Source organism: Saimiri boliviensis, chromosome 1, assembly GCF_048565385.1.
Source record: "Saimiri boliviensis isolate mSaiBol1 chromosome 1, mSaiBol1.pri, whole genome shotgun sequence".
NCBI lineage: Eukaryota > Metazoa > Chordata > Mammalia > Primates > Cebidae > Saimiri > Saimiri boliviensis.
This window is the reverse complement of record NC_133449.1, coordinates 127,542,783-127,567,823: the sequence shown is the minus strand read 5'-3', so window position 1 is coordinate 127,567,823 and position 25,041 is coordinate 127,542,783. Positions and strand designations below refer to the sequence as shown.

The following is a 25,041-nucleotide window of genomic DNA, read 5'->3' as shown; positions in this document are numbered from 1 at the left end:
CGGAGTCCCTGCGGCGGGGCTGTCACCACGCTCTCGCGGAGGCCGGGCGGGCTGGGCTGGGAGGAAGGGCCGCGGCCGGGGCTCCGGCGCGAAGTTGGGCGGTCGGGTACCGTCCCGAGCCAGGACCTCGCGTCACCCGCTGCCCCGAGTGGCCCTTGCTCTCCGTGATTCCTTCCCCTGCCTTCCCCTGTCTCCTGTCACTGCCGTTTCAGAACTTCCTGAGTTCTCTTACGTTCTTGCCACTTGACCGGCTAGGTTGGAGGGGCATATTTTTGGCTTTATTGCGGCTAATTGGTACATTTTAGGACACTGCTGTTTTCTTGATTGAGGTTTTAAAAACGTGCAGACAGAGCTTAATTTAAAATGTGGTAAAAATGGTGAGGCACAGCTTACAAAATTTCGCTTTAAGTTTGTTCAGACATTTCTTTGAGAGGGATCTTGGTCCTGTAAGCTTCCTCCTTTAATAAAACTCTTTGCGGTATTGGTGACTTTATTTTTATACCTAAATACAGTTCTATTTAACTCTGTAGTAAGCTGTCGAAAGCCTGTTTACATTTCTTTATTTTAAAATATGTAATTCGGTGCGTTTTTCTTTGATGTGAAAGTCTTTAAAAATTAATGTGAAGTTGCCAGCTTGTAAGCTTTATCTATAATTTACAGTTAAAGGTTAGCCCCTATTTTGAAAAGCTCTCATTAGTGTTGTACTGCTGCAAAATGGGTACTTGGACAGGGTCAGAAATTATTCTGTAATCCTGAAGACCAAATCAGTGTAATTTCATCTACGCTACCTGCTTTTGAGCCAAGGGACAAGTGAATGGTCATAGAGCCTTCATGAAGAATTCACTAAATGAATAGTTAAAAAAAAAAAAAAAAAAAAAAAACTAAGCAAAACTTGTTGGTTTAGCTACCATTTCGCATGAAATTGTACAAGAAAACAATTTCTTGCCACGGTAACTTTAGAGTTAACATTCTACTTTATGACTAAAGTCACTTGCTTTTTATTGCTATTGAGGTAAAAGCAAATACAAAGCAAATTATTATTAAAGTGCAAATGTGCTTCAGTTTACTGTTTTGTTTTGTTTTTTTTTAATTTTATTTTTGTCCACAGCACTACATTCTCTTATTTAACTCTCTAAGCAACGTTAGTCCGAGTTAACATTGGTGGAAATTATTCAAAGAATTTCCATCTATACAAAGGATTAATTGATGGAAGCAAGATTATTTCCAGAATAAAATATTCCTGCTTTAAGACTAGTCAGGCCTGAGGTTGTCATAATACATAATTGGCTACAGATCTGCAGTTAGTTGAATGTTCTTTCTTATGTGTGATCATGGTACCTAGCATTTTGGCATGTAGTGGGTGTTCATTGAACCCAAAATAGTGCAGTAATTTAATGGACATTTTTTTGTAGGGGGATTTCTAGTAGACCTTGGTGACTATTGTGTCCTTGTTTTTCTGTTCCTTTGCTTACCTTGCACAGTGTCAGACACACGGGCGCGTAGCCTTTGTTTGAGTGAATGACTGTTTTCATGCGCCCTTAGCACAGGGAAATGAAATAATGGTTGAATCTAGTAAAGCATTAAGTTTGTATTTTCATTCTACTGCTGCCTATTTTTCTAACAGCCATTTTATATGCTAATAAAACTTTACTCTGGGTAAAGTTAAGTAAACCAAACTTTTGTTTGAGAACTGTCAGCCTAAAATATATTTGCTTACTTCTCATTTGCATAGTTTATACATGTTAGTGCACCTCTCTAATATTTATAAATGTTCGTAAGGATTGGACGAAGAGAATACTTGCCAGGGTGTTAAGTGTGTATTAAAGGAGGTGGTTGAATCAGCCAGTGGTCCTGGGTGAATCATATATCCTTTGTAGCCCATGTTTGTCGGTATGAACAATTTGTGAGTGCAGAGTTATCCAAGATATTGATGGGGATTATACTAATATAGAACACAGGCCTCTACCCATTATAAACAGATCTGGTTCTAATTAAATATTCTGTGAAGGTATCTCCAGAAATGGCTTGTGCTTTAAACCTTCTTACTGATCATATTCCAGTATTGTTTCTGAGTAAGTAGGGGAAATGCAATTTATTTTCCTATGTGATTGTGATACTGTGAGTTTGGCATCTGATGAGACACAAATACAATATTTGCCCTAAAAGGTACTGTTGAGTTTTTCAGCAAGTGTCTGGGCAGATTTCTGAAGATGGCTGAGTTCAGTTGGTCCATTTACACCCAGAGGATTTTTTGTGTCTGTTGAAGTAGCATAAACTACTTTAAAATTTCAAAGTTAAGATTTACCTGCAGTTTTAGTGATGGTTTTATAGGTATTTTGTATGTTCGTGTGTTTTTTCATGCATTACTGTATAATTTCACTGGAAAATCTTTAAAAGACGGTAAAACTCATTGTCTCTTGAAAAAAAGCTGCAGAAATAAATTACCTAATGCAGTTTGTCATGTTTGGACATGATGTTGATTTTCTTGAGTCAGAAGCATGGAGCATTCTGTGTCTTAGCATCCTATATGTCTTAACTGAGCTCTGGGAGTGTGCTATCGCTAGTCCAGAGGAAAGGTACCTTTGAGACTGTTTTGGCTGCTATGTAAAGTTTGTAAGGACTTTTGAAAGAGTTTCCAGAGATAGAAGTTACTGTAATCACTACAAATAACCAGTTCTAAATTGGTGGCAAGATATTTCATGAGGCTAATATCTAGACATTGAGAATAGTGAAAATGTCTGTGAGTTGTGAAAATATATTTTAAAAATATGTAGTGAAAATACGTAAGTGTATATATAAAATGTATAATTTTAATAGCCTTTTGAATTATAAATCAGCCCATTATGACTGGCAAATAAGAGCATTTTAAAAGCATCATATACCATGTAGTAACATTTCATTGTGAAGTGGGTTTTTAGAAAGCATTTAATTTATTATAAATGAGAAGCTATAGTTTATGTATCTAGTAAATACGAATTTGAATAAATTTTCAAGAATGATTGTTTCAATATATGACAATTTAAATTTCATTGTTACGTGTTTTATTAATTGGCAATTAAATGACAGGGTAACGTTTTACAGCCTTTATTAGGACTTCTAAAATTTTTTGCCAGTGTACTATAGTTTCATGCACAGATTTTGGTTTTCAGCTGTATTTGTGACATAGGTGCAAAGCACAGTACAAAAATACAAAGCATATGAAAAAAGTACATAGGACTAAAGACCACAAGAAAAGAGATAAGAATCTAATAGTTTTCTAAGGGTGGTGCAATTGACTAAGAGTGGTATTTACTTTTTCTTAACCAAATTATTTTTAACCTACTTATTAGTCGACACTGTTAAAAATTTTTGAAAGTGATTTTCTTTTTTTTTGAGGTGGAGTCTCACTCCAGCCCAGGCTGGAGTGCAATGGCGCGATCTCAGCTCACTGCAACCTCCGCCTCCCGGGTTCAAGCAATTCTCCTGCCTCAGCTTTCTGAGTAGCTGGGATTACGGGTATTTGCCACCAAACTTGGCTAATTTTTGTATTTTTAGTAGAGATGGGGTTTCACCATGTTGGCCAGGCTGGTCTGGAACTCCTGACGTCGGGTGATCTGCCTGCCTCAGCTTCCCAAAGTCTGGGGGTTGAAGGTGTGAGACAACGCGCCCACCCAAATTCATTTTCTTAAGAGTGAGATGTGTTAACCCTTTGTATGGGGTAGAGTAGGTACCTTTTAGAGCCTAGTAAATAGAATATTATTTAATAAGTGCTTCACTAATGTATTTTCGTAGCTTGCTTTTACTAAAGGTTATTTGGTACTGTCAGGAGCATTGGAGTTCTATAGTTAGAAAAAGTGTGTCCTCTTTTCCTCTTGCCAATGACCATTTTCCTCCTCTTTCTAATTCTTACAGTGGATCCTCATAGTCATGTGCCAGAAAGATTGCTTTGGGAGTAGATGTAAACTCATCTGTTACCATACAGAGTGGCATTAGCCAGATTTCTCTTGGAGGAAAATAAAATCTTTGCTAGGTGCTTGATATTTTAGGTGTTCTCTCTCTCTCTCTCCTGTATGTGACTCAAGCTCTCTGGGCCTTGTCAGACCAAGAGGCCCTTTTCCTATAGCTGAATTTCCCCCCACTTCTCTTGTAAGCAGCATCTGGCATTGTTTTGGTGACTCTGTGCTTCTTGGTTCTGGTTGTGCCCTAGCTGTCAGTTGCTGCTCTCCAGTTGTCAGCTATTGTTTCCCCCTCTGTGTGTGTCTAGCCACTGGTGCACACTGCATATGTCTGGGGCAGAATTATCTTGCGCCACCTCCAGTTTTCAGGTTTGTTTTTTTTTTTTTTAATTAATGCCATGATTATTCTGCCTGCCCCATTGAATTCAGTTTTGACCCTCCACCAAGTGGCATCAGTGCCTGTTATATCCTCTTAGGATCAACTCTCCCACCGCCTTCAGCCTGGGGCATTGCAGCAGCCTCTCTCCTGCCACCTCTCCGTTTCTGTTCAGTCCTGCATGCTCCCTCTGAATTTGTGGTGTCTGTATTACTCATTCATCATTCATTTTGACACTTAATTGTGTACTGCCTTGTTTAGCTACTTAAATGATTTCATGGGTGTCATTCTTTACCTAGACTGGAATTTTTGTAGGGCAGAACCTTTGTCAACATCTGTAGTACATACATAGCAGGCATTCAGTTTCGAATGAAAGTTTGCCTAAAAGGAGCTTATCTTCTTCTTTTTGTACCTGAGAACCTGGATTGAGAGTCAAACGTATAGATAAAACTCAGTTCTGGTGCAGATGGCAGGAAGAAATCTGCTGTAATAGGACACTGAATAACACTTTTTTCTTCCCCACGTTGCTTTTTCTTATAACTAAAAGGAATTGTATATACTTAACCATCACTCTTAAAATTTTTGGATTTGAAGATTTTCAGAGTCTCATAAAACCCTAATTTATAGATCATGAAACTGAGGCATAGAGAAATTAAGTAATATACGCAGAGTGATAGGACTGGTAAATGGTGGAGCCAGGATTCCATCCTAAGACATCTGTCCCTTGAGCCAAACTGTGTAACCCTGAATGAGCACTTCAGGAATTAGATTTTGTTGTATTGTACCAACTACAAAAAGAAAAGACTTGACACTTCATGCAAAACCAATGTATTAAGTATTCAGGTAAAATGTACTTTTTTGTTTTGTTTTCTTAAACAGCCACAAGCTTTCATATCGCTTTCTCTTGACTTGTTAACAGTTAAAGTAATCACAGGCCATTCTGGACCATGAAGGTTCCTAAAAGGAAACCACTGAGCAGATAATCCAGGAAAATGAATATTTGGTATTTGAAGCTACTGTCTCTTTGTTCTTGGTGACTTAGGTACCTGGTCGTATTGCTAAGGTTAAACAATATTGCCTTCTGTAGATACTGCTTAGCTCTGGATTGGTGTGATGAGTTAGTTTATAAACTTGTGGAATATTCTCAGAAGCTGGCCCTGGATTAAAAGAAACTGGACATAATGCAAGGGCTGGTAGTGGCATTGCCTTGGCAGGGGGAAATCTCTCACAGACTTTCATTAGAGGTACAAGGTCTTCAGAAGGAGTTCATTTCTGGTGCTTTGTTCTTATTAGGGCATTTTCGAATTTGGTGGTCATTAGTTCTCATTTGTAGTTCCAAATCTTTTTTTTTTTAATTCCCTTGTGATTACCTTTTTTTTGAGATGGAGTCTCACTCTATCACACAGGCTAGAGTGCAGTGGTGTGACCTCAGCTCACTCCAACCTCTGCTGCCTGAGTTCAAGCAATTCTCCTGCCTCAGCCTCCCAAGTAGCTGGGATCACAAGTGCCTGCCACTGTGCCCAGCTATTTTCGTATTTTTAGTAGAGACGGGGTTTTACCATCTTAGCCAGGCTGGTCTTGAACTTATGACCTCGTGATCTACCCTCCTCGGCCTCCCAAAGTGCTGGGATTACAGGTGTGAGCCACCGAACCCAGCCATGATTACTTTTCAAGACCAGCCTGGCCAAAGTGGTGAAACCCCATCTCTACTAAAAATACAAAAAATTAGCCGGGCATGGTGGCACGTGCCTGTAATTCCAGCTACTTGGGAGGCTAGGCAGCAGAAACCCTTGAACCTGGGAGGAGGTTGCAGTGAGCCGAGATCATGCCACTGCACTTCAGCCTAGGTGACACAGTGAGACTCTGTCTCAAAAAAAAACCACAGATGGAAGGTTTCTAGAATGCCTTTGCCATTTGCCTGATTCATTTTGTTGCATACAACTCTGCTGTTTTATAGCAGACTGAGGTGTAAGAAGATCTTCTGGATGATCAGTCATGATAGAGTATGAAATTGACATTTTTATTTATTTTCTAAAAACTGCAGTAAAAAAACATAACTGTAGGGTCCAGCCCTACAGGGTCCTGTGAGCCCCTCTCTACTGGTGCAGAGACAAGAAACGAAATAAAAGACACAAGCCACAGAGATAGAGAAAAGAGAGTTTAGGCCCAGGGATCCACTGCCAACCAAAGCACAGAGTCCGGCAGTGGTCCAGAGTGTCTGTACATTGACTTTTATTGAGTACGAAGCAGGGGGCAGGATAGGTAGGATGAGGTAATGGTGGCCAGTGGTAGGGTCCGGTATATCACGTGTCATAGGATTGGGGGTCTAGGACTTTCAGGTAGCCGAGATGAAGGAGCATAATGCGTTAGCACTTTTTCCATTCTTGTCAAGAAAGAACAAAGACATTAAGGTTTCACTTACTTTTGCTGATTATCTATCTCTTCTAAGAAAAAAGGAACCAGGTGCGGAAGCAGAACAGGAAAATGGACATGGAAGGTGACCACTGAAGCAGAGCATCATATAGAGACAATTAAGCCCCCGGATGTCTGTGGACTTCCCTGACAGCCGTCAGGCCTACCGCAAGAGCTTGGAGGAGCAGTTTTCTCCTAGCTTCTCCGGGGAAGGAAACATCTTGGATGTCTCCTTCCACAGCTGGCTAAACAGTGGGCACTTCCCCAGCCCTGGTGCTGCTGCACAGCCAAGTTGCCCTCCAGCAGCCCTTATGCAGGCGTGGCAGAGGACTTAGAGCATCTTGCCTTAAGGTCACTTCTTTTACAGTGTCACCTTAGGTTCACACTTCAGACCTGAGACGCATTAGTAAAAGATTATGCTGAGTATATATACATATCTTAATGGTTATCTATAAATAACTGAGATCACCTATGAATAACTACAGTAGTTATATCTCTAGTTATTTTCTTCTTCATTTTTATGGGAATAGGCTGAGACTTCTGACTCCTGTCTCCACACTATGGAGTCCCCCCCATACATAATAAAATACTTAATGATTTTTGTGTATACAGTTCGTTAGTGTTAAGTATATTCACGTTGTTGTGTAGCAGATCTCCAGAACTACTTCATGTAAAATTGGAGCTCTATACTTATTAAACAACTTTCTATTTCTCTCCCTACCCTTAACCCCCACCCCCAGGCTCCTGGTAACCGCAGTTCTACTTTCTTGTCTATGAATTTGCCTACTTTAGATACCTCATGTAAGTAGAATAATGCAGGTTTGCGACCTGCTTATTTTATTTAGCATAATATCTGTAAAGTTCATCCATGTTGTAGGATGTGACAGGAGTTCCTTTCTTTTTAAGGTTGAGTTGTATTCCATTGTATGGATATTTCACATTTTGTTTATCTATTCATCCATTCGTGAACACTAGGCTTGCTCCCACCTCTTGGCTCTTGTGGCTAATGTTGTGAAGTGGAGTATGCAAATATCTCAAGACCCTGGTCTGAACTATTTTGCATGTCTACCCAGAAGAGAAATTTCTGGATAATGTAGTACTATTTTTAATTTCTTAAGCAACTACCACATTTCCATAGTGGTTGCATAATCTGACAATGCCATGAATGGTGCACAAGGATTCCAATTTCTCCATGCCCTTGCCAGCAATTATTTTTCGTTTTGTTTTGTTTTGATAGTGGTATGAGGTGATATCTCATTTTGGTATTGATTTGCATTTTTCTAATGATTAGTGATATTGAGCATCTATTCATATCCTTCTTGCGTATTTGTATATCTCCTTTGGAGAAGTGTCTGTTCAAGTCCTTTGCCCATGTTATGATCAGGTTTTGTTGTTGTTGAATTATAGGAGTTCCTTATATATTCTGGATATTAATGTCTTGTGAGATGATTTGCAAATATATTCTGCCATTTGGCAGGTTGCCTTTTCACTCTGTTGGTCATATTCTTTGAATAAAAGTTTTTGTTTGGTATAGTTACTTTTGCTTTTGGTGTCATATCCAGGATATTATTGCCAAATCCAATGTCATGAAGCTTTTCCCCTATGTTTTCTCCTAGACATTTTATAGTTTTGGGTTTTATGTTTTGGTCTTTAACCCATTTTGAGTTAACTTTTATTTATAGTGTAAGGTAAAGGGTACAACTCTATTCTTTTACATGTGGATATTCAGTTTCTCCAGTTCCATTTGTTAAGGAGGCTGCTCTTTCTTCATTGAGTAGTCTTTGTGTCATTGTATAAAAATTAATTGGCCATATATGCAAGGGTTTATTTCTGGACCCTTTATTGTATTTAATTGCTCTGTGTGTCTGTCTTTATGCCAGTACCACACTATTTTGAATACTATAGCTTTGTAATATGTTTTGAAATGAGGAAATGTGAGACCTCAAGCTGTCTTCCTTTTCAAGATTATTTTGGCTCTTTGGGGTCCCTAGAGATGCTGTGTGAATTTTAGAATGCATTTTTCCACTTCCCTTGGGATTTTGGGATTTTGATAGGGATTGTGTTGAACCTGTAGATCACATTGGGTAGTATTGATATCTTAACAGTATTCTAACCCATAAACATGAGATGTCTTTTCATTTATTTGTGTCTAGTTTTTTCAGCAGTGTTTTGTAATTTTCAGTGTACAAATCTTTCACTTCCTTGGTTAGGTTTATTCTTAAGTATTTTATTCTTTTTGGTGTCGTTGTAAATAAAACATGCATTTTTGAACTAACGATTTTAATCAGCGTGTGACTAATAGTTGTAAATATATAGTTTTTAGTAAACACTCCATATTTGAAACAAACAAAAATGCTGTATGCTTAAGGTATTTCCTTAATTACTTGCCAATAAAATGAAAGATATTTTAAGCCTTCCTTAGTTCTAACAATTTGTGACTATTTTTTAAACTACTTCTAATGATTGCAAAGTGATATGGCAGTTTGGTTCTTGAAAGCTAGTTTTTTCTGTATGGTTCTAGTATTATGTTTGGATCAAAGGATGCCCTAGTTAAAAACTATCTCGGCAGTAAAGTTTGAGAAATAGCATAGCCAACTTTATGGATTCAAGTTAATTAGTGATTTGTATTTACTGTATGGTGAGGGCCCTACATGGATTTTCTTTTTAGAGAATGATTAAATTGGAAGCAGAAGATTTTCTAGGCAATTATTTATGATACAAAGGTGCTCTCTAAAACTTTATTGTATTTATAAAGAGCTTTGAGATAGTTTAAGTTTGTCATTCCAAAAGTTATTGGGTAGAGCAGTGTACAAGAGAGGGCAGTGTACTTGCAAAGCTTTCGGCAAAATTGGACCATCTTTAGAAATGCTTTTATGGATTGGTGACATGGGCTCATCTGAAATACTGCTTCTTGATTAGCAAATGCAAAATGAAGTAGTGGTCAGCACTACCAAGAGATAATTTCTCTATCAGAATGGGTGCAGCAGTGGTTATGTTTCAGATATAGGGGAGTTTTTAGGTATTTAGGTGTCTACCTCATTGTACTAGGTGGCCTCCGTTGAGTTATGGCTGGACATGAAAATAGGTTACTGAGAATTGTTTTGAATAGAGAAAGATGTAGGAAGGAAAAAATGGGCTGGTAATTAGGTCCGGTTTTATTGGAATCCTAGAGATTATTGTATAAATTGATTGTAAGAATAAAACACATGATAAATTACATATTAATAAATGGTGAAAAACTGTAACTAGTCAGGAACCAACATGAGTGATCCATACTTTGATCTCTGTTCCTTCCTCATCTCTCTTTCCTCTCTTCACTCCTTTCCTACTCCTTTTCCCCATATAAAAAATAGATATTGCCAAATAGCTTTCTTCAAAGGCATTCAATTCACATCTCAACAATACTGTATGCCTGCGCTTGCTTCACCACACTGGTGGTTATTATTCTTTTAAGTTCTTACCAGTCTGCCAATAAAGTTGTCACATTTTAATTTATTTTAAAACAATTACTAGTAAGACTGAATGCTTTTATACATTTGTGGCCATTCATGTTTCTTTTGTGTTGTTTGATCATGTCTTTTGTCAATTTTCCCATTGATATTTGAATTTTTCTTTTTGACTTAAAGTTTTTTGACTTAGAATCTTTAAGGATTTAGTGTTTGTTTTTTTTTTTTTTTGAGTTTCTATTTGCGTCTGAATTTTTTATTTTCTATTATTTTAAACTTACAACTCTATCACCTTTTTTTTTTTTAGTGGTTTCTGCCTTTCTCATCATACCTCAGAAACTCTGCATAAAGATTATATATATACCAATATTTTATGTCCATGCTTCCATCTTTAAATGCAGGTCTCTATTTCTTCAGTCTGCTGGCATCAGGTAGGAAATCTGTTTGTCTTCCAATCATTAGTCAATTGCCTTAACACCGCTTACTGAATTATATATAGTATTACCTTTCATTCAAATTCTGTTATATACTGGGATCTATTTCTTGATTTTTTTTCCTGAGTATTTTTTTTCTCATCTATGTATATATATTTGTATATTTCTGTTTTAACTTTATTTTAGGTAATATAGCTTATTTATACATTTAATTAGCTGGCTCGGCAGGTCATCCCCTCTCCCTAAATGATTATTCTTCAAAAAGCATTTTCTCATCTGCCTTGTTTTTATTCCCTATGAATTCTTAAATCATTTTATAAAGAAAATTTAAAATTACTGTTTGCTTTTTGATTACTTTGGAATTTGACTTTGTGTGTGTGTGTGTGTGTGTGTGTGTGTGTGTGTGAGAGAGAGAGAGAGAGAGAGAGACAGAGAGAGAGATTGAGATTCACTCTTGTTGCCCATGCCGGAGTGCAATGGCGCAATCTCGCTGACTGCTACTTCCACCTCCAAGCTTCATGCAATTCTCCTGCCTCAGCCTCCCAAATGGCTGGGATTACAGGCATGCACCACTATGCCCAGCTAATTTTGTATTTTTAGTAGAGACGGGGTTTCTCCATGTTGGTCAGGCTGGTCTCGAACTCCTGACCTCAGGTAATCCACCTGCCTCAGCCTCCCAAAGTACTGGGATTATAGGCGTGAACCACCGTGACCAGCTGGAATTTGACAACTTTATTGGGCTTTCCATTCTGTTTTCCTTTCTTCTATTTATATACATATGTGTTAAGTTAAATTGTATGAAATTACAGTTTTTAATCAGTCCAACATAATTGAATAACAACTTATTCAATCTAATATTAATATGTATGTTTTTATGTATTACTGTATTAGCTAGAGCTTCAGAATAATGTCAGATAACAGGGATGAAAAAGCAGCCATCCTGTGTCTTTCCGGTTTTTAAGATAAAAATATCTTGAGTATTTCATTGTGTAGTATGAGTGGGGTAGTTGCTTGAAGTTAGATGTTCTATAGGAACAGCTAATAGGAAATTTCTTATGTTTTTAGAGAGTTTTAGTTTTAAGAGTTCCTAGGCGTGCGTAGGTACTACATTTTATCCCATGCACTTATTTTATGGCCTTTCAACCTTAAGCTGTAGGAGCAGTCCTCTTTAACTCAGCTGCTCTCTTGGTGAATTTATACCCATATCTATCTTCCCTCTAGGAAACTCGTCCAGGGATACCCATTGGACTTGGGCTGCCTGCAGCTGCCACGCTACACCGACATACTTTCACGTTTGCTCCTTCTAGTTGATGTGCATATTTTAAAATGGTGGTTTTGTTTTTAACCAAAACTCTTTTTAAAAAGCTATTATATTGATATAATCCCTGATGAGTATTGATATATCAATATTTATTATATCAATATATAGTAATTGTTATAGTAATATATATGTATTAATAATCCCTCATGAATAGATTAATGCCCTCCCTTGGGGGATGGGGAACTGAGTAAGTCCTCACATTTAATTTCCAAGAGAGTTCCCCTGAGACCTGGTATTAAAATGAGCCTGTCACCACCCCCCTTGTCACCGTGTGATCTGCACAGAGCTGCCCTTCCAGGAGTGGAAGCAGCCTGAGGCCCTCAGAAGAAGCAGATGCTGGTACCACACTTCCTGTACAGCCTGTGGAACCATGAGCCAAATAAACCTCTTTTCTTTGTAAATTACCCAGCCTTCAGTATTCCTTTATAGCAACGCAAATGGACTGAGATATCAGTTTGCTCTCAATTAACTTGATATTTTATACAAATACCAACAAAACTTTTTATAGAATTAGAAAAGTTGCTGTTAAATTTTCTTCGAAAAAATGAAAATGTAGAAATACTGGGGAATTTCTCAAAAAGAAAAGTTAGCACAAGCAGTTATTAAAACCTGCTCTTAAGCTATTATGTAATCGGTATAATTATAATAAGTACTGGTATATAAATAGATTAATGGAATACAATAGAAATTCTAGTAATAGACCTAAGTATATGTGGTTTATGTTAACCTACTTTTCTTCTGGGAGTCTGGAATTTTAGTATGTGTTAGTTAGAGGGATAATGTGTGGCTAGCCCCGAGTAAAATCCTTGGAACTCTATATTAATAGTTTCTTACTATGCCTGTAGCAAATTAGCCCAAGTTGAGTGGGTTAAAACACAAATCTATTCCCTTATCATTCCAAAGGGCAGAAATCCAAAGTCAGGGTGTCCGGGCCATGCTCTTTCTGGAGGCTTCAGGGGAGAATCTTTTTCCTTGTCTTTTTTAGCTTCTAGAGGCTTCCTGAATTCCTTGGTTCATGGCCTCTGACATCACTTCACCTTTCTGCTAATCCCAGCGTCTTGCCTCCATCCTCATATCACCTTCTGTTCCTCTGAGTGTGATTATTAATATATTTGGCCCATGTGGCTAATCCGGGATAATCTCCGCATCTCAAAATCCTTAATTTAATTACATCTACAAAATTCCTTTTGCCATATAAAGTAACATTCAGAGCTTCCTGGGATTAGGACATGGCCATTTTGGGGAGCCTACCACAGACGTTGAGTTTCTAATGAGTTTTCTTGATCGCTATGACACCAAAAGCACAGGCAACAAAAGGAAGGAAAATAGATAAATTAGAGAGCAAAATTTAAAAGTTTTGTGCTTTAAAAAGGCCCTATAAAGAAAGCAAAAAGACAGCCCACAGAATGGGAGAAAAATTTTTGCAAATTACGTATCTGATAAAGGGACATATATCTAGAATATGTAAAGAACTCTTAACAACCTCAGTAGAAACAGACAACTCAATTAAAAAATGGACAGGGGATCTGAATAGGCATTTCTCCAAATAAAGATATACATGAGATATATATGAAAAGATCTCAGCGTCATTAGCTGTAAGAGAAATACAAATGAAAACCAAAATGAGACACCATTTCACACTGAATAGTGTATGCTCACTTCCTGTTTTTGTGTCCTGTTTGGTATGTCTCACAATATTTTAGACTTTTTCATTATTATATCTGCTGTGGTAATCTGTGATCAGTGATCTTTGATGTGATTGTATAATTGTTTGTGATGCCCACAAACCACACGCATATGACACTACAGACTTAACTGATAAATGTCTGTGTTCTGACTGCTCCAACTGCCTGTTCCCCCACTTCTCCCTCCTCCTCAGGCTGCCCTGTTCTCTGAGACAGTATTGAAATTAAGACAGTTAGTAACACTAAATAGCATCTAAGTGTTCAAGTGAAAGGAAGAGTCACGTATCTGTCACCTTTAAATCAAAAGCTAGATAAGATTAAGCTTAGTGAGGAAGGCATGTCAAAGCTGAGACAGACCAAAAGCTAGGCCTCTTGCACCAAACAGCCAAGTTGTGAATGCAAAGGAAAAGTTCTTTAAGGAAATTAAAAGTGCTACTCTGGTGAACAAATGAATAATAAGAAAGCAAAGCAGCCTTCTTGCTGATAGGAGAAAGCTTTAGTGTTCAGGATAGATCAGACCAGCCACAAACATTCCCTTAAGTCAAAGTTTAATCCAGAGTAAGGCCCTCTCTTCTCTTCAGTTCTGTAAAGACAGAGAAGGGAGGAAGCTGCAGAAGAACAGTTGGAACCTATCAGAGGTTAGTTCATCAGGCTTAAGGAAAGAAGACAGCTTCATCACATGAAGTGCAAGGTGAAGCGGTTAAGTGCTGATGTGCAAGTTGCAACAAGTTATCCAGAAGATGTAACTATGATCATTGATAAATGTGGCCACACTAAACAACAGATTTTCCATGTAGAGGAAACAGCCTTCTATTGGAAGATGCCATCTTGGTCTTGCATAGCTAGAGAGAAGTCATTATCCTAGCTTCAATTTTGAAAGGACAGGCTGACTCTCTTGTTAGGCACTAATGAAGCTGGTGACTTTAAGCGGAAGCCAGTGCTCCTCTGTCATTCCGAAAATTCTAGGGACCTTAAGAATTATGCTAAATCTACTTTGCCTGTGCTTTATAACTGGAACAACAAAGCCTGGATGACAGCACATCTGTTTATAACATGGTTTACTGAATATTGTGTGCTGTTGAGACCTACTGCTCAGGAAAAATATTACTTTTCAAATATTACTGCTTGTTGACAAGGCAGCTGGTCACCCGGGATCTCTGATGGAGATGTACAAGGAACTGGATGTTGTGTTCATGCCTGCTAACACAGCATCCATTCTGCACCCAAGGATCAAGGAGTAATTTCAAGTTTCAAGTCTTACTATTTTAAAAATACATTTCTTAAGGCTATAGCTGCCACAGAGAGTGAGTCCTCAGATTAATCTGGGCAAAGTCCATTGAAAACTTCCTGGAAAGGATTCACTATTCTAGATGCCATTAAGAACATTTGTGATTCATAGGAGGTCAAAATATCAACATTAACAGGAGTTTGGAAGAAGTTACTTCCAACCTTCATGGATGACTTTGAGGAGTTCAGGACGTCAGTAGAGGAAGTCACTGCAGGTACGGTGGAAATAGAAAGAGAACTGGAATTAGAAGTGGAGTTTGGGCTTGGTGTGATGGCTCATGCCTATAATCCTAGCGCTTTGGGAGGCCTAGGTGGGAAGAATATTGAGCCCAGGAGTTCAAGACCTTCCTGAGCACTGTGGCAAACCCCGTCTCTACAAAAACTACAAAAATTAGCCAGGTGTGGTGGCTTGCACCTTTTGTCCCAGATACTCAGGAAGCTGTGGTAGGAGGATTGCTTGAGCCCAGGAGGTCGAGGCTGCAGTGGGCACTCCAGCCTGGGCAACAGAGTAGCACCCTGAAGATGTAACTGAATTGCTGGAGTGTTACAATAAAACTTGAACAAATGATGAGTTGCTTCTTATGGATGAAAGGTGGTGGTTTCTTGAGATGAAATCTACTCCTGGTAAAGATGCTGTGAACATTATTGAAATAGCAGCAAAGGATTTAGAGTATTATGTCAACTTAGTTGATAAAGTAGTGGCAGGGTTAGAGAGGACTGACTTCAGTTTTGAAAGAATTTCTTCTGTGGGTAAAATGCTGTCAAACAGCATCATATGCTGCAGAGAAATTAAAGGGCAGCAAACTTCATTACTGTTTTATTTTCAGCAACCATTGTCCCGATCAACCTTGAGGCAAGACTCTCCACTAGCCGAAAGATTGTGACTTGCTGAGGGTTCAGATGATTATTAGGATTTTTTAGCAATAAAGTATTTTTAAATTAAGATGTGTACTTTCTTAGACATAATGTTATTGCACTCTTAATAGATTATAATATAGTGTAAACATAGATTTTGTAAGCACTGGGAAATCAAGAAAACTTACGTGACTTGCTTTATTGTGTGATACAGGTTTTATTGTGGTGATCTGGAACTGAACATGCAATATCTCTGAGGCATTTCTGGATTCTATTGTAATTTTAAGTTGTATTTGGTGAATAAGGATGTTGAACATCTTTCCATGTGCTTATTTGCCATCTATATGTATCTTGTTCGGTGAGGTGTCTTTTCACATCTTTTTCCCATGTTTTATTGGGCTGTTTTCTTATTTTTGTGATTTGAGAGTTCTTTATATGTTCCAGATACCAGTATTCTGGAGATACATTATTTACAAGGATTGTCTTCCAGTCTGAGGTTTGTGTTTTTATTCTCATAACAGTCTTTTGAAGAGCAGAAGTTTTTAATTGATTAAATCTAGTTTATCGGTTTATTCTTGTTTTTGGTATTATATCTTAAGAAATCTTTGCCTAACTCAAGGTCATAAAGATTTTCTCCTGTATTCTTTTCTGGATGTTTTATAGTGGTAGGTCTTTCATTTAGATCTGTGATTGATTTTGAGTTAATTTTACATACGACATGAGATTTGCACCAAAGTTCTTTGTTGTTGTTGTTGTTGTTGTTGTTGTTGTTGTTGTTGTTGTTGTTGCAGAGTTTCTCTCTTGTTGCCCAGGCTGGAGTGCAATGGCACGATCTTGGCTCACTGCAACCTCTGCCTCCCGGGTTCAAGCGATTCTCCTGCCTCAGCCTCCCGAGTAGCTGGGATTACAGGCACCCAGCACCATACCCAGCTAATTATTTGTGTTCTTAGTAGAGACTGGGTTTCACTATATTGGCCAGGCTGGTCTCAAACTCCTGACTTCAGGCAATCTACCCGCTTTGGCCTCCCAAGTGCTGGGATTATAGGTGTAAGCCACTGTGCCTTCCCTTTTTTTTTTTTTTTTTTTTTTTTTTGACATATAAATAACCGGTTGTCTTGGTGTTGTCTGTTAAAAAGACTACCACCCTTTTCCCACTTCATTGCCTTTGTACTTGTTGAAAATCAATTGCATATACATGTATGAGTTTATTTCTGGTTGTCTGTCTCTCTTTTGTTCTGTTAATCTATTTTTCTGCCTTAAGTACCACACTGTCTTGACTGTAGCTGTATTATAATTATTGAAACAGATAGAGTTAGTCCTTCAGCTTTGTTCTGTTTCAGAGTTTTGCCTATTCGAGATCCTTCACATTTCATTATGAATTTTAGAATCAGCTTATCAGTTTGTACAACAAAGCCTGCTTAGGTACTCATTGGAATTCTGTAGAATCTATAGATGAATGGGTGAGGGGAAACTGACATCTTAGCAATATTTAGTTTTCTGACGCATGAACAGGGATATTTTTGCCATTTATTTAGGTCTTTAAGTTCTCTCCACAACGTTTTGTAGTTTTCAGTGTAAAATTTTTAAGGTATCTTTTGTCGTATTTCTCTCTTAAGCATTTCATATTTTTGATACTAGTTATTAATTTTTTTAAAATTTTAATGTCTTGTTCATTGCTAGTATTTTGAAGTAAATTTTATATTGATCTTTTATTCTGTAATTTTGCTAAACTGACTTAATAGTTCTAACAGCTTTTCTCTAGATTCCACTGGACTTTTTTACATAGAGGATCATGTCTGCAAATACATTTTTTTTTTCCAGTCTGGATACCTTCTGTTTTGCTCACACAAGTGTACTACCTATGACCTCCAGTACAATGTTGAATAGAAGTAGTGAAAGTGGACATCTCTGTCTTGTTCATAATCTTAGGGGGAAGCATTCAGCCTTCCACCATTAAGTATGCTGTTAGCCATAGGTTTTTCATAGATGCCCTTTCCCAGGTTGAGGAAGTTCTTTTGTGTCTCGTTTGAAGACAGTTTTTAACTTAAATAAATATTTATCAAATGCTGTGTCTGTGTCACTGATTTTTTTGGTTAACATGATGCATGACCAACCTTGCATTTATTACTTCATCGTGATAATAGATATTAAGCAATTTATTTTAAAATATTGTTGGAATTTTTTTTTTTTTTTTTTTGCTAAAATTTAGAATTTTTTATCTTTGGTCATTAGTCTTTTTATCCCCCTCTCTTGTAATGCCTTTGCTTTCAGTATTAGAGTAATGCTAGTCTCATAAAATTAGTTGAGTGTGTTTTTCCTTTTTAATTTTGGAAGAATCTATATAGAATTGGTGTTATCTCTTCCATAAATGTGTGGTAAGAATTACCATTGAAGCAGAGTTTACTTTGTGAGGATTTATTTCTTCCTGAGTGAACTTTGGTAATTAATATCTTTCAAAGAATGTGTTCATTTCATCTAAGTTGTCAAATTAATTGCCAGAGTTGTTCATAATATTCCCTTACTGTCTTTTGAATATTTGTAGCATCTGTAGTGGTGATACTTCTCTCAATCCTGATACTTATAATTTGTGTTTTCTGTCATTTTTTCTTTATCAGACTGGCTAGTTTATTAATTTTAATCTCACAAAAAGCATCTTTTGCTTTATTGTTCTCTATATATGTTTGTATTTGTCTCACTCTTGGTTTCATTGATTTGTTTTTCACTCGAATTTTATTTTTCTTTGCTTACTTAGAGTATACTTTGTCCTCTATTTTCTAGTTTCTTAAGGTGGATACTGAGGTTTTTGATTTGAGGTTCTTTGAGTATTTGTCAAAGATCTTTCTGTTATTGATATATAATTTAATTCCATTCTGGCCAGAGACCATACTGGGTATGACATTAGTTCTTTTGGATTTGAAACTTGTTTTGTGACTTTGAAAATAGGCTATCTTGGTGAATGCGTGCATTTGAGAAGAATGTGTCTTCTGTTGTTGTTGGAGTACTTTGTAAACGTCAGTCAGGTCAGATTGGTTGTAGTGATGTTCAGGTCCACCATTTCCTTACTGATTTTTTGCCTACTTTATTCTAAACAGTTATTGAGAAATACGTATCTGTATTCTACCTGGTATCATTTCCTTCTACCTGAAGGATTTTTTGTAGGGTGAATCTGCCAGTAATTAATTCTTTCAGCTTTTATGTCTTTGAAAATGTCTTCATTTTGCCTTTGTTCTTAGATACTTTTATTTGCTATAGAATTACAGGTTGATATGTTCTTTTTTTCTTTTAGTCTTAAAAGAGATACTGTCTTCTCACTTGCATTGTTTTCCGAAAGAAATTTGGTGTCATCCTTATCCTTGTTCCTCTGTATTTAACATGTCTTTTTTTTCTCTTGATGCTTTTAAGATTTCTTGTTTGAAGTAATTTGATTTGATATCTCAGTATAGTTTTTTTCATGTTTATTGTGCTTAGGGCTTGTTGAGCTTCTTGGGTCTCTGGGTTTATAGTTTCCATTAAGTTTGGGACATTTTCACTTATTATTTCTTTAAACATTTTTCCTGTCATCCTCCTCCTCCTACCCATTTTGGGGATTCCAATTATCCATGCATTAGGCAGCTTGAGGTTGATCCCACAACACACTGCACTGTTTAGGTTTTTGTATCTTTTCCTGCATGTTCCATTTCAGATGAGTCTACTGCTATGCCTTCACATTCCCTATTTTTTTCTTTTGCATGTCTAATCCATCCTTGATCCCATCCATCATATTTTTTTCATCTCACAAATTGTAGTTTTTATCTCTAGAAGTATAATTTGTCTTTGTATCTTCCATCTCTTAACTTTTTGAACATGTGGAACACATTTATAATACCTGTTTTATTGTCTTGTCTGCCAACTTCTATGTCAGTTCTAGGTTGTTTTCAATTGATTATTCCTCGCATATTGGTTCATGTTTTCCTCTCTCTTTTGTGTGCCTGATAAACTTTGATTGGATGCCAGATACTGCAAATTTTACCTTATTGGGTGCTGATATTTTTGTATTCCTATAAATATTCTTGAGCTTTGTTTTAAGGCGCAGTTAAGTTACTTGACAGTTTGATATTCTAGGGTTCTTGCTTTTAAGATGTGTTAGGTAGGTCTGGAACATTGTTCAGTTTTTGTACTGATTATTCCCTGCAGCTGCGGTAAGGCCCTCTTAAGTACTCTGTCCACTATGTCATAATTTCTGGATGTTTCCAGTCAGTAGAAATAGGCACTATTTCTGACCTTGCGTGAATGGTGGGCACTGTTCCTCTAATCCTTTTAAATGGTTCCTTCCCCAGCCTTAGGGAGTTACCTCATGCACTTGCACTGATCAGTACTTCATTGAGGACTCAGTGGGGACCCTCTGTAGTTCTCCAGGGTTCTGTTCTATGAATTCTCACTGCCTTGGTTTTTTTGGACTCTCAGCTTTGTCTCATCAACTTGGAAAGTCCACCAGGCTCTACCACTGTTTCCCCTCCCTGCACTATGGCCTAGTAACTCCCACGAACCAGTAAGCTGGGCCAATCATAGGACTTACCTTGTTTCCCATGTCCTTCGTTGACTGATGTTTAGGGTCTGAAAATGATCATTTAATTAATGCATTTTGATGAGTTTTTGGTTGTTTCAGGATGGGAGGGTACATCATGCCCAGAAGCAGAAGTCCATGTGTCTGCATCAGTTATGATTCTACAGTGTAACTGGCATTGTTATTTTCAGGTGCTATTCCTGAACCTCTTGTTACAGAAAATTTTTGGTAATGAATGTGAGATAGGATGGTGTATTAGTTTCCCTTTGTTGACCACAAGTTTAGTTTAGTGGCTTAAAAACAACACAAGTTTATTATCTAACAGTGCTGGAGATCAGAAGTATGCAGTGAGTCTCACCAGGCTAAAATCAAGATGTTTGTAGATACCTCCTATGTACCCACAAAAAAATGTTTTTTAAGTTTTTTTTTTCTTGTTTTTTTTTTTTTTTTTTTTTTTTTTTTAAATATGTGTTTGTAGGACTGTGTTTCTTTCTGAAGGCCCTAGGGGAGAATTTGTTTGCTTGACTTTTCCAGCTTCTGGAGGTAACCCACATTCCTTGGCTTGTAGCCCTTTCCTCTGTCTTCAAAGCCAGCAGTGTTGGGCCAAGTCCTTCTTATGTGCCTTCTCTCTGGGCCAACCTCTTCTGCCTCCCTCTTCTACTTTTAAGGACATTGGACCCACCCACATAATCCAGAATAATCTCCCTATTTTAACATCAGCTGATGAGAATCTTAATTGCTTCTGGGAGCTTAATTCCCTTTTGCCCTGTGATTTGGCATATTCACAAGATCTGAGGTTAGGATGTGGACATCTTGGAGGAGGCTGGTGACTATTATTCTGCCCACCACAGATTGGTGGGTTTTAGAATGGTCCTCTGCCTAAGACACTTTTTTTCCCTGCCTCCCTCCCTTCCTCTCTTCCTTCCTTCCTTCCTTTTCCTTCCCGTCTTCTCCTTCTTTTCCCTTCCCTCTCCCTCCCTCTCCCCCTCCTTTTCCCTTTTCCCTTTCCCTTTTTCTTTTCTTTCTTTTTTGACAGGGAATTTCACTGTCACCCAGGCTGGAGTAGTGCAGTGGCACAATCTTGGCTCACTGCAGCCTTCACCTCCCAGATTCAAGGGGTTCTTCTGCCTCAGCCTCCCAAGTAGCTGGGATTACAGGCACGTGACACCACTCCCAGCTAATTTTTGTATTTTTAGTAGAGACAGGTTTCACCATGTTGGCCAGGCTGGTCTCAAACTCCTGACCTCAAGTGATCTGCTCATCTTGGTCTTCCAAAGTGCTGGGATTATAGGTGTGAGCCACCATGCCTGGCCCTTTCTTTTGATGTCAGTGAAGAATTGTCTAAATAGGGTTTTATTTTATTTTGTTTAGTTTTTTGAGACAGGGTCTTGCTTTGTCACCCAGGCTGGAATGCAGTGGTGTGATTGTGGGTCCCTACAGCCTCAACCTCCGGGGCTCAAGTAATCCTCCTGTCTCAGCCCCCTAAGTGGCTGGGACTATAGGTATGTGCCACCATGCCCAGGTAATTAGGATTTTCTTCTTAACCTACACACAGTAAAACATTATTAGAAACAATGAGACTACAAAACTATACTTTTAAAAATGTGTTCATTATATGTAGCTTGTCTATTATACATAGCATTTAGAAGTAGCTTGTTTTAATTTCAGATATGATTCAGAAAGTTTTATGGGTTATTTCACAAAGCTTTGATTTGGGGTTATTTCGCAGAGTTTTGATTTGAGAATTTCTCAGCTCATTGCATTTGGCAATGTATAGACACTTTTCAAGCTTGGGAAGTTAATTGATAGCCACAAATGTAATTTTAGGTCAGTATCAACTACCTTATATTTCAGTATTTCTTTTTCCTCTTAAAATTGAAGAATGTTATCTTTTCCCCACTTCCTCTACTTATCACAGCTAATATCTGTGTTCTTTGTCACTTTTGTCACGTGGAACACCTCTTTGTGTGCTCTCTTCCTGTCAGGCCTTCATTGTGTTATCCCCGCCATTGTCCACAATTTTAGTGATCTCTGAAAAAGCCCAGGATATTCTCCCTGACCCTTACCCAGTGTCCTTTGCGAAAGGTTATGTGTACCTGATTTGATAGAATAATTTATGTGTAGCAGCTCTGAGCTGAGGTTATTACTTTTGCTTCCATAACTGTCTTCATATTATATTTGACACCCATCTTTTTCATATATTTAAATAATTATTGATGGAATCCTAAAGTAGTAGTTTATTTAAGCCAGAAGTTAATGTACAAGGTGAATAATAATTTTAATCATTCTTTATACTCTCCCCACTATAAGCTACATTAAAAAAAAAACAACAGGCTTTTATTTGAGACAAGATAGGTTGAGTGTCAGTAGGTCAGTAGAGCCAGTTTCAGAGCACACAGTCAAGCTAGCAGGTATTTGTAATATGTTCTCTTCTGCTGCGTTCTTCTGCTTCCTTCCACTTGCACACTCCTGGGTGAAAGTGAGTGAGATACATCCAGCGTGGCAGGCCACCAGAAGTTGTCCAAAGCACTCAGCACTTTGTCCTTGCTGCAGGAATAGGCCCAGATCATCACTCTCCTCTGGCCATGGTCCTGGGACCAGATGCCCAATCAGCTGAGCACCTGTTCTTCCACCAGGTTGGTTTGTGCCTGGAGTGAGTGTTGAATAGATGAAGTCAAGGCTTTGCAGATGGATGGCTTTTCTTTACGTATTAGTTTATCATCTACTCGTTGTGTGTGTCCTTGGGCAAATTATCTGTGGACCTTTCTTAAGTGTAAGTGGGCATAAACATGCTTAATAGATTTGCTGGGCACTTTGCATAGGTCTTGAAATGTTAGTTTTTGGATGTCTTTGTAGATAAGGCATTCTATCTTTTGTCTCCTCTCACTGCGCTGTTGTCTTTGGCCTGCATCTCTGTTTACCTCCTCCCCCACCTAGCCCTAATGGAATAAACTGGGCATGGAACATTTGTCTCTTGGATCAGCCTGAATACCCTTATGCTTCCTGCTGAGCAATTCCTTCGGGGCAAGGGGAGCCTAAGGCCATCCCCAAAAGAGGTATCCATTTCTTTAAGGCATTGTGTTTTATTTATTCAAATTTTGCATTCCATTTGAGTATCCATGCTGGTTCCAGAGTGGATATGCGTGAGATGTGTCTTATGCTTTGTACTTCTAGCTCACAATAGCACATTCCCGGAAACATTTCTGTGTTTCATCAGTACTGTAACAGTAATTCTTAGTCAACAAGGAGAATGGCATGGAATGTTGCCAGTGTCTTGGTTCACAGAGGTAGACTAAACTTGACCCTCCTGGACCCTGAACAACACTGCAGTCAGACAGATCATTGTGAAAAGGCACTTGAGTAATGTTTGCATAAGTGAATAATTTTGCATTTTTTACAGTAACGTCAGATAGTCCAGTGTTATGTGAAACACTGCTTATTAATAAAGTAAGAGCATGTGGTTAGATATCAGCAACTTGTAGAAGAATATGCTCAGCTTTCAGTTTCACGGTGCTATTCCTGCAGATTTTTACTGCATCAACTTGTTTTATTTGAGCAGCTGGTATACAGTGATGTATGGAATAATCTTCACCACACAGTGTGTAAATATGTTTTTGACGCATGGCAGAGTAACTACTCTAAGGCCTTGGAATAGTAGCCTGGAAGACAAGTGTCAGCACAGAAAGATACGTCATTCAGAGATATCCGAGAAGACCTGAAAGTGTCATTAATTAGGATCTAAAAAGGAAATGTTTTTGGAAACATGAATAAGACAGTCAGTTAGGTGTCTGCAGACAGAGTTGGAGGAGGGAAGAACTAACAGAATAATGGAAGGGAGTTGGCAGGGAAGGAGGTGGTGGGGCAAAAGGCCAAAACAAGGGGAGCTTGCTGGAGGGCCTGGAAGAAACTGATGATAAAGCAAAGTTGTCTATCTAAGGACACACACCCTTACACTGCCGCCATTATTAGGTGGCTGGCCTTATCATATGTACTATGTACAAGGTGACTTCTCTTTTGTACAATTGAATATCAAAGGCTTAATTTATACATGCCTAGTGGTCAGCTAATGAGTTAGTCAGCTAAATTAATGTAAATGTTGTCATATCCTTACTTATTTTTTATTTCGAAACAGGGTCTCTCTCTGTTGCCTACATTCAAGTGCAGTGAGTGGCACAATCGTAACTCACTGCAGCCTCAATCTCCTAGGCTAATGTGATCCTCCCAAGTAGCTAAGACTAGAGGTGTGCCACCAGACCTAGCTAACTTTTTTTCTTTAGTAGAGATGAGTTCTCACTCTATTGTCCAGGCTGGTCTCAAACTCCAGACCTCTATCCATCCTCCCACATTGGCCTCCCAAAGTGCTGGAATTACAGGCAAGAGCCCCTCTGCCTGCCCAATATCCTTGTTCTGATGGGAAGGATGTGCCTTAGCAAACGGGTTCAAATGACAAGTTGACGAAGGGGTGGAATCTTCTGGATAATGGGACCCAAGAAGCTTGCCAGGTCTCTGTCATCATTACACACAGTGGGAGATGTTGGGAGTCACTCTTGCTTTTTGCAGGCTTCCCTACAAACATGTCAGCACTGCTTGACATACTTTCTGAAATTTATGTTTTTGTCTGAACATTGCCCCTCCTCCAAAGGGAGAACTCATTTTCAGATACCCCACTGCAGGATGATAGGAGTGCCCACTGTGTTGTCTGCATTGTGTGTGGTACACAGCAAGTGCTCAGTAAGTCTTGACTCAG

At 38.3% G+C, this 25,041-nt stretch overlaps 1 protein-coding gene and 1 long non-coding RNA gene across 6 annotated transcripts in view; both read left to right on the top strand.

Annotated features, from left to right (window-relative positions):
• The window catches only part of TMEM131 (transmembrane protein 131), a 237,339-nt gene that overhangs the window by 771 nt on the left and 211,527 nt on the right, over positions 1-25,041 (top strand). The window lies entirely within an intron of this gene.
• Positions 24-23,964, top strand: LOC141585324 (uncharacterized). Its single transcript, XR_012518718.1, has 2 exons — positions 24-7,524; positions 10,477-23,964. It is a non-coding gene; the product is annotated as an uncharacterized LOC141585324 (long non-coding RNA).